At 43.8% G+C, this 15,262-nt stretch overlaps 1 long non-coding RNA gene across 3 annotated transcripts in view; it reads right to left on the bottom strand.

Moving 5' to 3' along the window:
* The window catches only part of LOC137304014 (uncharacterized), a 183,538-nt gene extending 169,236 nt beyond the window's left edge, over nucleotides 1–14,302 (bottom strand). For all 3 annotated transcript variants that reach the window (XR_010958505.1, XR_010958506.1, XR_010958504.1), the window contains exon 1: nucleotides 12,634–14,302. This is a non-coding gene — a long non-coding RNA (uncharacterized lncRNA). The remainder of the gene's footprint in view (nucleotides 1–12,633) is intronic.
* Nucleotides 14,303–15,262: the final 960 nt, after the last annotated feature.

The following is a 15,262-nucleotide window of genomic DNA, read 5'->3' as shown; positions in this document are numbered from 1 at the left end:
GTTTCATTAACCCAGATTTGACTGACAGACAGACAGACCAGACAGACCAGTTGCAGCATCACTGGTCACAGAGACTTCTGACCAACTAGCAGACGCCACGGTGGTGGGGGGAGGGGGAGGGGGGTACGGAGGGGGTGAAATTTGTCTCGGGCATTGGCGCAAAACAGGCGACAGCAAGTCGGCGGCCGGTTTTACACTCCTGCCGATTGCCTTGAGAGGCCCAACCGAAAGTCCTTAAACGGACTGCCAGAAGGCCGCCTATTATTTAAAGATCGTTGTTATGCCAGGAGCAGGAGTGCACCTCTCAGACCCACCGAAATCTTTTGGCCTGTTCTCACTCCACCCTCCCTCCCGGAATCTCTGCCCCCCCACCCCCGAAAAGGTTGTAACCGCCGGCCAATTTTGCTCCTGTTTGGTGCCTGCAGCTCGTTAAAAAATTGCTAATAAGACCCGAACTGTAAAATGTAAAGTGCCCACCCAAAGTCTCCCCCAGTACTTCATGGCTGCACGCAGGATTGGCCGACCTCAGTGATTTGGGGGGGGGGTTGGGGGGTCATGAAGCCCCTCTGACACCCCTCGCTCTGGCTCCGCTCCTGCCCTCCAGTGCCCCCCGTCCTCGAGAGGAAGGTTGAGAACTCAGCATGGGGGGAAATTTACCGTCACAAACTCACACGTTGCATCTTCAAAACTTCCTCCTGAATCAAAGTAATTTGGATTAAACCTGTAAAATGTTCACCTGGTTTTCTGTGCCTCCAACTCAGCCCCTCTCTCATTGCCCCCTTACAACATTGCCAGAGTCATTTAACGCTTACTTTCCAACGTGCTTAGGAACAGGAACAGGAGGAGGCCATTCAGCCCCTCGGGCCTGTTCTGCCATTCAATTAGATCATGGCTGATTTGTATTTCCACATTTACCCGCCTTTGCTCCATATCCCTAGATACCCTCACCCAACAAAAATCTATCGATCTCCGTCTTGAAAGCTTCAATTGACCCCCAGCATCCACAGCCTTTTGGGGGGGGAAAAAAGAGAGTTCTGGATTTCCACTCCCCTTTATGTCTCGAAGTACTCCCTGATTTTGCTCCTAAATGACCAGGCTCTAATTTTAAGATTATGTCCCCTTCATTCTTAATTCCCCCACCAGAGGAAATAGTTTCTCCATATTTATCCCATCGAATCCTTTCAATATTTTAAGCATCTCAATCAGATCACCTCAACCTTCTAACCTCAAGGGAATACAAGCCAAGGTTATGCAACCTGTCCTCATAATTTAACCCCAAGTCTCTCTGAAGGAACGGAGGACAAAGAGCTGAGTAAACATTGCGAGAGATCGAGCAAAGTTTGGATCAATATAAACAGAGTATAGAGTATTACACATTCACTTTCTCTGACAGACTGAGGCCTGTGTACAAGATAAAAGGACTTTAGCACCGGCAGAAGGTAGCACTCCTTGACTTACACTGCTGGGTGCTGCACAAAAATCTGGTTACTCTTTTCACCTTGAACTTTTGCAAAGTTTTGTTGCACCCTGAAGTGTAATGATTCGTCTGCTGTATATAAGACAGGTTATAAAGGGAAATTGCTGGCATCGTGCCAAGGAAGGACATGATTAAATCAGAGCTCAGGCTGCATTTGCTTCACCTCCTCCCCAGGGACTTTGATTCATTGTAACTTTGTTTTGTTATGTGTTTGTGTTGAAAATTAATTCCAACAAACTGTAAGAATAGCTCATCTTTGCACATTTGTGAAGCACAAGTTCTTTAAACAAAATACATCCGAGGAAAAGTCACATCAGGACCCCCCGCTGAAAGGGGTATTGTTTACATAAAATATTCTTTTATTCGAGGAAGAATTGGATCACTTTCATCATGTTGTCATTGTGCCAGTGCTGTGACCTAATGAATACAGTCATGTTAATGATTACACCGGCCTAGGGTTAATTCAGTTATCTCTGATCGCCATTCTCCAAACTAGTTCCCCAACCCTTCTCCACATAATACCTGTCAAAAAAAAAATTTGAATCATTATCAACAAGAGCAGGATATATCAGATTTTTGAAGTTAATGATGATTATTTGTAACTGATTTTTAAATTGGGTACCAATGGTGAGTCCATCTTTAAGTAGACTACAAAGTACAAAGATCACACAGATGAGGGAGGCCATCTAAAAAGAAAGAGAAGAGCAGGGGAGTTCTCCCCAGTGTCCTGGCCAATATTTATCCCTCAACCAACATCACAAACAGATTATCTGGTCATTTATCTCATTGCTGTTTATGGGACCATGCTGTGCACACATTGGTTGGCCCGTTTCCTAATTTACAACAGTGACTACACTTCAAAAGTTCTTCATTGGCTGTAAAGCGCTTTCGGACCTCCTGAGGTCTTGAACGCCGCTATCGAGATGCAAGATCTTTCTTTCTTTACTTATTGCCCCCTTCAGGAATGTATTTTCCAGAAGCCTTTCCTCCCCAGGAATGCTCTGGAGTGTAACCAGCTGATGTTCGAGCCCCCCCCCCCCCATTGCTCTACTCAAGCAACCCTGGCACTTTGTGCACCTCCTGGATACTTTGCAAGTCCAGGATATCCCACATCAAGAATACCATGTGCATCCCAGGTCCAGTGTCTGATCCCACTGGCATTTAACAAATTGAGACTAGTGGTGACAAAAGAGTGGATAAAGGTTTTGGGGGCAATAGGAGAAAGGAGGGCAGAGGTGGCTAACACGGCAGAGAGGAAAGCAAGTGTAAACCATTCCACCTCATCTCTTTCAAAAGCCTCTTAAAAACCTTTCCAATTTTTCACATCGCTGCTCAGCGTGTCCCCTCTCTCTCTTCGTTGCTATGCATTAAGATGATATGTGCAGTGGGATCTTTTACATCCACCTGAGAGGGCAGACGAGGCCTCAGTTTAACGTCTCATACGAAAGACGGCATCTCCGACAATGCAGCACTCTCTCAGCACTGCGCTGGATGTGTCAACCTAGATTTTGTCCTGGAGTGGGGCATGAAGCCACGACCCTCTGACTCAGAGGCGGGAGAAGGGGGATATAAAAGTAAGTTATTGTTGGATAAGCCACTGTTCGATAAAGCACCATAGATTTCAAATCCACTTTTTAATAAAAATCGTTATGGACTCAGTGGTTTGTCTGTTCCGCAGCCTTTTACCAAAATATAACACGGCTGGCTTCTTACCATTTTCATGGGATTATTAAAAGGAGAAAGTTTGTTTGTTCCGTTACCCTTAAGCTTGTCTGCAGTATTTATGAGAGCAGTTGTAAAATTTAAAAGCTTTAATGCAATAAAAGTGTTTCCTTCTGAAAGCTGGAATCGACATTCAATCCTCAATCTGAAGAGAGAATAATTAACATTTTCATGGTTTCTGTTGAAGTCTGAAGGCTCTCAAAGCCAAATGGCCTTTTTAAATTGCAACTAAAATAGCTGGAGGGTCATTTTGCTCATCCAGGATACATAATTTTTCCAAAACAAATGTTTCAAATAAATTTCAGGAATCAAGAAAATCAATTCCTTGTATCTTCAATACACAAAAACTAAAAGTAAGAACTTCTGAGGGTTTTGTCCGAAGTTTACGGGTGTTTAAGCCTAGAAATTATTGGGTGCAATATTTGCGTACAAATACCCCGTCCACTATGTTAAAAGAGATGTTAATCCACATTTAATATGTTCATGTGACATGAACCATCCTCAAAACACAAAGGGTTATATACTAACAAAGTAATGTCATACAACTACTGCAACAACTTGCATTTATATAGCGCCTTTAACATCCCAAGGCGCTTCACAGGAGCGATTATCAAACAAAATTTGACACCGAGCCACATAAGGAGATATTAGGACAGGTGACCAAAAGCTTGGTCAAAGAGGTAGCTTTTAAGGAGCATCTTAAAAAGGAGGAGAGAGAGGCAGAGGGGTTTAGGGAGGGAATTCCAGAGCTTAGGGCCCAGGCAGCTGAAGGCACGGCCGCCAACGATGGGGTGAAGGAACTTGGGGATGCGCAAGAGGCCAGAATTGGAGGAACACAGAGATCTTGGAGGGTTGTCGGGCTAAAAGGAAGTTACAGAGATCGGGAGGGGAGACACCTTGGAGGGATCTGAAAACAAGGATGAGAATTTTAAATTCGAGGTGTTGGAGGACCATCAGTGAGCACAGGGATGGGGCAAACACATGCAGGGTAACATACTAACAAAGTGATGCCATACTAATGCATTAAGTATTCATGTACTGTCATGGCACACTAGTGTATTTTGGGTTTTGATATAATTTTAAATCACTTTGATTAGACGGTGCTGCACCACACTGTCCCACCAATTTGTTGCATTCAGGCCTGTACTGGCAATTCTGCAAATGCCAATTTGTGCCATGTAGTCTAAGAAGGAGCCAGGTGGGAGAGATGAGAATGGGCATGGGGAGAAAGAATTCCCCTTGGATGCTCTTGTGCACATTCTAGTGACCGGTATGGAACAGCATGAAAGCAGATCTCCTGCCCGCCATGTCACACTGTGCTCCAAGGGATGGTCGTGTTTTTATATCTTTGCATTCTTCCCATGGAGAACGGTGTGAAGCAGTGGATGGATTCGCAGGCTGATTAACAGATCAGTGACCTGAACTCTCCTTCCATGGGTATAACCATCTTTATACCAGCCGATAGGGGGGTAAGGCCTGTATGATGGGAGGATTTTATGGTCTTCCACAACCTGTACAATGGGGAATGGGGAAGGGAACATCTGCACAAAGAATCCCACTGGATATCAACCCGGAGTTCAGGTCCAGAGCCCTGCTTGCCGGGACCGTCTGGAGTGGGGTTTGAACCCTGCACCCTCTGCTTCAGAGCTGGGAACACTACCACTGAGCCAAAGGCTCCCTCCAGGGGAAGAGGGATGAAATATAAAAACATCCCTTTTTTAAAAAAAAATATTTCAATAATCATTTTGGCAAAGCACTTAAATACATTTTTAGATGGAAAATAATTGTAGAAATAAGAGTTGCCTTAGTTTTACCCTGTCTCTGTACAGGTGCACATAAAGATGTCAACCTGATAAAAGGACAACAGAAAATATGAGGTGAAGTAATTTCCAAAATGGGACTGTCTTCTTTCATCATTATTTTCAGCCCAAGAGGCAATGACAGTACAATTGAGCAGCTGGGTAGTTTAGGAGACTAGACCACAAGAATGCACAGGGTGTCCCCACTTGAATTCCATTATGAGCTTTGAAGTTTAATGTGAAAACTTTCAGCAATCAGATGAAATGTTGCCTGAAACCACGTCCAGTTACCTGAAATTCTGATTAATGAGCTGTATTACACTGCTGGAAATGTATAAATGAGTCGTTTTACCTCAGGGTTAATGTCATTTCATTCTCTGGGGAACAGTAATAGCTTGTATTTGCATATGATACCATTACAGACTCAAATCTGCAGCGCACAAGTTACCCCTTTAGCAAATAAAACACATGAACGTATTAACACTCCACAGAAGTCTGTGTGTTTCAAAATATTCTTACTTGTTTCTAGCCTTGTGCTAGATTTAAACTTGTGCTGTCTTTTTTTCCCCCTCTTTCCTTTCCCCCAAATCACGTTGATGACACCAAATAAAAGTTAATTAATCTCGGCGTAAAGTTTCGAGTAACTTAACCGTTTATTGCAGTAAGTGTGCCTGGGAGTCTGTCGACAATCTGCGCAAATACACTGCTTGGCTGTGAATTTATGGGACTGGTGTGAGTTCCTGCTCCCACCGCTGCCTGTAATGTATACGCCTCGTATTCAGAGCTTTAATCCTGTTCTGCTGCAACGGCTTGCTTTTGCAGGTGTTTGCAAAGCCCGAGAGAGAACATGACTTAGGAAAGGTTCATCCTGCAATTTTCAATTTAATGTTTGGCATAAAGAACGAACTTGCATTTATATAACCCCTTTAACAACCTCAGGACGTCCCAAAGTGCTTTACAGCCAATGAAGTACTTTTTGAAGTGTAGTCACTGTTGTAATGTAGAAAACGCGGCAGCCAATTTGCTCACAGCAAGGTGATAATGACCAGAGAATCTGGGGTTTTTTGTGTGATGTTGGTCGAGGGATAAACATTGGCCAGGACTCCCCTGCTCTTCTTTGAAATAGCACCATCAGATCTTTTACACCCACCTGAGAGGGCAGACAGGGCCTTGATTTAACGTCTCATCTGAAAGACAGCATCTCTAACAGTGCACTGGACTGGAGTGTCAGCCAAGATTTTGTGCTCAAGTCTCTGGAGTGGGAATTGAACCCACGACCTTCTGACTCAGACGAGAGCACTACCCACTGAGCCACGGCCGACACCCGATGAAATGCACCCATCGAGAAATTCTGGTAATGGCCCTGTGGTCCCTGTCATTTTGAAATGATGCATCCTTGCTTCTTAAGTGCTGGTGCATAAGGTAAAGCAATAGGAACTCAAACTACCTGCAAATCGAGTGGTGAGGTTTCCCACCGTGCATGAGAACCTATTGCAGCTGTTTTACAGTGAACGCAGCACTGACCCAGTCAGCTCATGTGTCATTCACGCTCGAGGCCAAATACATAAAGCGAGAGTAATAAAAACAACTGAGACTAAATATATGAATTACAGACTTCTGTTACTGTTTTAGGAAAAACGTTTGGGGGGAATTTCACTGCAAGGTGAAAAACAAAAAAGACTTGCATTTCTATAGCGCCTTTCACGACCTCATGACATCCCAAAAGCGCATTACAGCCAATAAAGTACTTTTGAAGTGTAGTCACTGTTGTAATGTAGCAGCCAATTTGCAGACAGCAAGATCCCATGAACAGCAATGAGATAATGACCAGATAATCTATTTTAGTGATGTTGGTTAAGGAGCAAATGTCGGCCCCAAGACACCGGGGAGAACTCCCCTGCTCTTCCTCAAAATAGTACCATGGGATCTTTTACATTTACCCGAGAGGGCAGACAGGGCCCCCGTTTAACATCTCATCCAAAAGGTGGCACCTCCAACAATGCAGCACTCCCTCGGTACGACACCGGAGACTCAGCCTAGATTTTGTGCTGAAGTCTCAGGAGTGGGACTTGAACCCACGACCTTCTGACTCAGAGGCGAGAGAGCTGCCCACTGACCCACGGCTGACACCCGATCACTCCTCCGTTGCTCAGTGGAGGAATTGCTCAGTTTCTCCACACGGGTAGTGGATCAGGTTGATAATTAATCTGGTTTAGTGTTGACGTGTGGCTGGGGAGAGTCTCATGAAATAACTGACTACTGGAAATGAAAAGCCTTGTAATCACAGCGACAGCCTTGTGCCGATCAGGATACATCCCGTCACTCAACATTCTACTGCTTTAACGAAGTTCAGAGGAAAACGGAACAAACTTTCCAACAGATCGGTGGAAAATATCTGTGCAATAATCAGAACAAAGAATAATAATGTATGAATAGGCTCGTAGACCTCCCGTGGCATTGCTCAGAGTAATTTGGAGGGTAGCGGAGATGTTTGAGAGAGGTTCTTGAGGGGAAGGAGATTTTCGCTGTGCTCGGTCTGTGCAATCAATTCATGAAGCTGTTGATAAAAAAAAAACCTGTTTATGATTTCATTGCACACGGAGGGAACGTTTCCCTGTGGTGAGAGATACTTAAGATTGGCAGAGTAAAGTGTTTTTTGATCGACTCAAATTTCCCGAGAACCAATCAAAATCTTGTGTGATTAGTTCAAAATTTCAGCCAATCAATATAAGCAGGTAAAGTGGTTTTGTACGTTACCGCCATTACACGAGTGGAGTTGTTGTTGAATGAGGAGTTAATGGTGGTTTTGGGTAGAATCAGTTAAGGCAGGAAATTGTCCTTGAATAATGCCATGGAATCCCAGCTGAATGAGCAGATGGGGCCCAGTTTCATGTCTCATCCAAAAAGAGAACACTTTCAACAACGCAGCTAGAGTGTCAGCTTGGATTGAGCTCAAAGTCCTAACGCCAGGCAGGAACTCACCCTGACCCAGTGAGAGGTGTTTAAAACCAAGCCAGCAAGTCTCCAATCACGTTGTCCAATAAGTGAGAAATAGGAAGCAGGCCGGGGCAGGGGGTCAGGTCAAGACAGGGATGCTGAATCGCTTTTGTGGCATGTTAAGTTTTTCTTCAGATGTGGGGGGACAGGAGGGGAGTGGGTGATAATTGCCTGGTAACTCCAGGTTCCAGTTTTACCCAGCACCCCAGTGTATCTGCAGCAGTGGGTACTTTTTTCTAGAAGTGCTCCCTTAGTTATTATTGCCTTATGATAAAACTATTTGGCAGCAGTAGGCACTATACCCTGTTGTGCCCATTCCTTTAAAGGAACCAACTGTTTCGTTAGATTTCATTCACATACTGCCATCTGATGTTCATTTCAGGCTAACTCCATCCATCAAATTTCTGTGCGTTTGGACTCTCTGCTTATTTTTACTTCAATTTTTGAAGAGAACTTTAAAAAAAAGAATTTGCATTTATATAGCGCTTATTATTACTAGAGGCTTTTTACAACGCTTCACGTTCAATGAATTACTCTGAAGTGCAGTGATTGTTATTATGTTGAGAAATGAACTGAAGAAAACAATTAAAGAGGTTGAGAAGCCAGTTGAAAAATGAACGGGGCAATAAACGTTCAACTCCAAACTGAAAAAAGTGAAGAGGCTGGAAATACACGAGATGGACAATAAGGGAATTATCTCTCAGAATGGAACAAAATAAAGTGGAGCAAGGGGAGAAAGGATACTAACCAAATTATCCCACGGGCTGCAAAAGTGAGTGCAAAGTTACATAGAATTATTATTCCAGAATACACACAATATAATAGATAAAGAGAGTTTCCTAGAGAGGTTAATTATGCAACAACGAAGAGCAAGGCATGTAGATATAGGGGGGAGGGAGCAGTCGATGGTGCTATGGTAGGAACTCTGCTGTAAACACTTGTGCTGGACTTCATTTTACTATTACTGTGGAAACTGTTTCCACTGGTGGGAGGATCGGTAACTGGAGGACACAGATTTAAGATAATTGGCAGAAGAAACTAAGTGGAGATGAGATTGATTTATTTATTTAATTTTTTAAAACACAGCTGGTTGCTATGATCTGGAATGCACTGGGGAGTGCAACGAAGTGGATAGCTCTTTCAAAGTGCTAGAACAAGCACGATGGGCCGATTGGCCTCCTTATGTGCTGTATGATTCTACGAGATCAGTAAAGGTTGCGGGTTCAAGAACCACTACTACGAACTTGAGCGCATAATCTCGGCTGACACTTCAAATGCAACATTGACATAATATTGCATTGGCAGAGGTGCCATCTTTCAGATGAGATGGTGAACTGAGACCATGACTGCCTGTTCAAGATGGGCATAAATTATCCTATGGAACTATTCAGTCAGAGTTCTCCTGGTGTCTTGGCCAACATTCCTCCCTCAATTAACACCACCAAAAACAGAATCTCGTCATTTATCCATCTGCTGTTTGTGGGATCTCACTTTGCAAATTGGCTGCCATATTTACAGTGACTACACGTCAAAAGTAATTGATTTATTATAAAGTGCTTTGAAACATCCTGAGGATGTGATAAGGTGCTACGTAAATGCAAGTTTTCTTTTATTTCTTAATTAGATAGGAAGTAATGTAATAACAAAATAAGAAAGTTATCCTTAAAAAACTCAATTGAAATACAAGCCCAAATACCTGTAGCCCAGTGAACAAATGAACCAATGACGTGACAATAAGCCATTCAGAGCATGAAGATCTCAGCTTGGATTGAGCTCAAAGTCCTAACGCCAGGCAGGAACTAATCCACAGTCTGTCTTAAATCAATTGATTTCAGTGAGGAAGGGAGCAGGTTGCAATAGAAAGAAATAAAGGACTTGCATTTATATAGCGCCTTTCACGACCTCAGGATGTCCCAAAACGCTTTGCAGCCAATTAATTATTTTTGAAGAGTAGTCACTGTTGTAACGTAGGAAACGTGGCAGCCAATTTGTGCACAGCAAGATCCCACAAACAGCAATGAAATAAATGACCAGATCATCGGTTGTTTTGGGTGTTGGTTGAGGTGTAAATACTGACCAGGACACTGGAGAGAACTCCCCTGCTCTTCTTCGAAATAGTGCCATGGGATCTTTTAATACCGCCCGAGAGGGCAGAAGGGGCCTCAGTTTAACGTCTCATCTGAAAGACGGCACCTCCGACAGTGCAGCACTGGGAGTGTCGGCCTGGATTATGCGCTCAAATCTCTGGAGTGGGGCTTGAACCCACAACCTTCCAACTCAGAGGCGAGGGTGCCACCCCACTGTGCCGCGGCTGACGACTAATTGGATTCAGCATAGTGATCAGGGAAAAAAAAAATGGCCAAGTTTTGCTTTTCCTGATCACTGCGCAGTGATCCTTCTCGACATGTGCATGTGTAAGCATGAGATAGGGGTGGGGTTGAACTCAATCACGATTGACCCACAGACAAATATCCTCCAACAGTCGCTATCCGTCAAAACTGAAACTGTGATGAATTTTACGGTGCAGCTTTGTCCAACAGGCTCGCACAACTTGAATTTGGGACGAGGCGCAAGCACACTGCAAATCAGCGAGTGGGTTGATCACCATCCCTGAATTCCTGATACTACACTCCCGCCGCTCTGGGACTGCTACACTGTAAAATATGACCCAACGCCAAGATAGGTCCACATTTTAGGTATCACCTGAGCCTTTCTGCCAAAAGATCTACACCCAAAATTCTGACATCTCTTTTCAGATGCTGGCAGGCCGACGGCATCTTTCCAGGTCTCTCGCAGTGTTAACAGTTTATCTTTTTGCCTCAGCATCAGTCACTGTCTTCAGAAAGAGGAAGAGAGCATGTTCTGGATGAAGGTACTCGATTTTACAATGCCACAATGAACAATCATAGCATTCCCATGGTTGCAGCAGTGATCTATCAGGATTTGTATTACATCCATAGACCCATTAATTCTCATTGTGATCGTGCCTTTGTTAAAAGGGATTTCATATGACTGCATTAAACGTTCAAACACTAATATTCAAAGCATATTAGTCTGGGCTCTGTGTCACAGGATCAGAAGAAGAAAAGGCCCCACAAGCCTGTTCCACCATTCTATTAGATCACGGCTGATTTGTACCACAACTTCATCAACATGTATTTATATAGCGCCTTTAACGTAGTGAAATGTCCGAAGGCGCTTCACAGGAGCGATTATCAAACAAAATTTGACACCGAGCCACATAAGGAGATATCAGGACAGGTGACCAAAAGCTTGGTCGAAGAGGTAGCTTTTATTTTAAGGAGCGTCTTAAAAGGAGGAGAGAGAAGCGGAGAGGTTTAGGGAGGGAATTCCAGAACTTTGGGTCTAGGCAGCTGAAGGCTTGGCCTCCAACGGTGGAGCGATTAAAATCGGGGATGCGCAAGGGGCAAGAATTGGAGGAGCGCAGAGATCTCGGAGGGTTGTGGGGCTGGAGGAGGTTACAGAGATAGGGAGGGGCGAGGCCATGGAGGGATTTGAACTCAAGAATGAGAATTTTAAAACCAAAGCATTGCTGATCTGGAAGCCAATGTAAGTCAGCGAGCACTGTGATACCTTCTCTCCATAATCTTTGATAGCCTTACTATAGGAACATAGGAAAAGCCCATAGGAAGCCTTCTGTTTATATGCATGGAGGTATTCCCATCAGAATTGAACCTCAGGACAGATTATAAGGGATTTGACATTGGATGGGTCAGTGACAGCTGGTGGTGGTGTTACCATTGTCTATCAAAATATACAGGTACAAATTCCATCCCTCCATCTACCCTTGGAAAATTTGGCACACCCTGTTCACCTGTACACTCTTCATTCCCTCACACACACCTGCAGACTTGCACTGTTTTCTTGGCAGTTGAAGGATGTACCTCTTCCAGTAGCCCCAGCAGAGAATAATTAAGTAGCAACTGATGCGCAGGCAAAGAAATCTTGGCAGGATTCACACCTGCTGGGCTTTCAAAGATTAATGACACTAAACGCAGGGACTGAATGGTCCAGTGGGTTCAGTTCACCCAAGCTTACAGGCCTGTAATAAATCTTCCTTCACTTTACATTTTCATTTGTGGATAAAGATAACAACAGTTCTTTTTCATATGGACAGGGCTTCAGAAAATCTCACTCCTTGAAGTATATTGGCTGCACAGTGTTGCAATTAGATGTCCCTATTCTGTTGTCTCTGTGATCTGAGAATCATCCTAAGGAATTGTAACAAGCAAAGTGTAAAGAAATAACATTTATTTCCCCAGGATGTTATTCCTGGCCATCCAGAACTTTCCAGAATGCCCTTCATTCTCAATGGGAATTTGAGTGCGCACTTGTCCGACTTTGAGAATCAAAGACTCTTGAATTTAGAGACTCTTTGAATATTAATATACTAACATTTAATATATTCATTTAAAATTCCCTTGTGCGCTTTTTTTTTAACAAAGGCATTAACTTATTCAAAGTAAACCGGTTAATGTCTCCTGCAGTGGACAAAGGAATTTCAGACAAACATGTTAAGCATTTCTCCGCTAAGAACTAAACAGCTCAATTTCAATGCACAAGTGTCTAAAATATTAAATCCCGTCATCCCTCTCAAAAAATAAAACGTAATCCCACCTGACAGAATTTAAAAGAGGTTTTAGAGCAGAGTATATTGAAGTAACAATCCTCATATGCACGGACAAGTAAAGTCAACTCTGACGCTGTGACAGTCCTCCGAAATTAGCAGTACTTATTGAGTCATGTGACAGATAAAGTGTACAACAGAGCTCTGATCAAAATCCTCAGCTCGGTCACATCATGTGACAGGAAGGGCCAGTGATAATGGGAGTAACAAAGCAGGCTGTGCCCAGTTTTGACCTGGAATGGCAATTAGTGGCCTACTTACGTTACAGGACCCCATGCCTGAAACAGGCAAGCGCTTTGGACACCCGGCGGTAGGACCCTTTCAAAACGGAGCGAGTGACATCTCTGGTGTTAAAGGGGCAGGAAGGTTGTCGACCCCAATTTAAGGTCGTTACGTCAGGCACAGGCAGTGAAAATTGATCCCAAGATCTCTGGGTTGCTAGTCCAGTATAAGCTCTAGGTTGTCATAACCAAAAGTACATTAATTGAATAATTGAAATTAGAGCACAGAAGAATTTCTAACACCAAGCATCTTATTCTCGCTGTTATCTGGTCTTTAGATGTGACATTAAACCAGTGCCCCATCGGTCTGATGTTAAAGATCCCACAGTACTGCTCAAAGAATGGGGACTTTCCCTCAAGCAACACCATCAGGAACAGGTTAACTGGTCAATCATCTCATTTCTGTTTGTAATTCCTGGCTGCGTTGCCAAATGGCTGCCTACCTCATGATCACTGTTCTTCAAAGTAATTCATTGAACGTGAAGCACTTTGAGATGCTTCTGAGAGATGTGATAAGAGTAGGGTTCCCAACCCTCCAGGAATTGAAGATTAATCCCCAGGGCATTGCTGTGAGCAACATCCGGGAGAAAAATCATAGGGGCAGTAAAAATAATTGTGCGCTTTTTTTCAAATTTCGCCGCACACTTATTTATTAATTAATTATAAAATTAATGGAGATGGGGGAAAAGTGCAGTTTGACCTGGCAGGACGATCAGAGGTCATGTGATGAAACCTCCAGGAATACGTCCGACCAGGAGTTGGCAACCCCAGATAAGGGTCTAGATAAATATAAGTTCTTTCTTCCTACAGCTTTTTATCAATTATTTTCTGTTGATAAATTGTAGCTTATCACTTACTATAACTGCAGCAGTAACATTACAGTCACTAATCCTTCAATGTGGACATCACCACTTCATAGAGCATTTATCTATCGCAGCACAAAATAATGGATATATGGAAGTGATTACAAGGCCATAACCTTATGTTAGTGTCTCACTCCTTCACTCATTTTGTTTGCCAACTGATCTTCCAAAGAGGTAACTGTCTTGCAATGGTTCCCTGCTATTTACAAATTCTGCTGTATATTTATAATGAATTTCAACCACAGAGCTGTGTTTGGAGGGATTCGGCAAGCATGGGAGATAAAGCAGCAACTTCACTGGCAGATTAATTACAGACTGGAAAAGGAGCGTCGAGAATGTGGACATTACAGATATCTTCAGACACCCAAGTCGAGCAGATGGCAAGGTGTTGGCGACAGGGCAAATCATACCAGGTGTTAACTGGGTGCCATTTCACAGTTTCAGGTTGGACGCGCCAGAATAAAAAGCAAAATACTGCGGATGCTGGGAATCTGAAATACTCAGCAGGTCAGGCAGCATCTGTGGAGAAAGAAAGAGTTAACATTGCAGGTCGATGACCTTTCATCAGAACTGGAAGATGTTAAAGATTTAACCGTTTATAAGCAAGTACAGTCAGGGAAAAAGGGAGGGGAGGGAGGAAAGAACAAAAGGGAAGGTCTGTGATAGGGTGGAGGGCAGGAGTGATTAAATGACAAGAGGGATGATGGTGCAAGGCAAGGAGGGTGATAATGGGACAATAAAGAAACGAAAGATGGGTCCAGAGGAGTTGTAAATGGCAACAGCAGAACCATTACCAGCGCCTGTAAATGGGAGCAGTGATTATGATCTGAAGTTATAAAATCAGTGTTCAGTCCAGAAGGTTGTAAAGTGCCTAATCAAAAGATGAGGTGGTGTTCCTCGAGCTTCACTGGAACAGTGTAGTGCGCTGAGGATAGGGAGGTCAGAGTGGGAGTTAGACAGAGAATTCAAATGGCAAGTGACCGGAAGCTCAGGGTCCCACTTGCGGACTGAGCGGAGGTGATCAGCAAAGCAATCACCCAAGAAACAATAGATGGGTCCAGAGGTGGTGCAAATGGCAACAGCAGAACCATTACCAGCACCTGCTGTCCCGAGTAAATGCGAGTAGTGGTTAGGATCTGAAATTGTTGAACTCACGGTTGAGGTCGGAAGGTTGTAAAGTGCCTAATCAATTAGTGCCTTCCCCCTGCCCCCTGCCCCCCTGCCCCCCCGAGCCCCCTTTGCCTGACTCTGTACTTGCTTATAAACTGTTAAATCTCTAACTTCTTCCAGTTCTGACGAAAGGTCATCGACCTGAAACGTTAACTCGGTTTCTCTCTCCACAGATGCTGCCTGACCTGTTGTGTTTCCTGGATGTGCCAGAGTTTCGGTGCAGCAAGACCGTTCCCCCACTTCTTCCGCCTGCAGCTGCTTAAACCAATTGTTCATATGCTGTATGTTGCCACCAACATTGTAGC

The sequence above is a fragment of the Heptranchias perlo genome, chromosome 36, assembly GCF_035084215.1.
Source record: "Heptranchias perlo isolate sHepPer1 chromosome 36, sHepPer1.hap1, whole genome shotgun sequence".
NCBI lineage: Eukaryota > Metazoa > Chordata > Chondrichthyes > Hexanchiformes > Hexanchidae > Heptranchias > Heptranchias perlo.
Note: the sequence above shows the minus strand (reverse complement) of the source record. Positions and strands in the feature narration are given on the sequence as shown.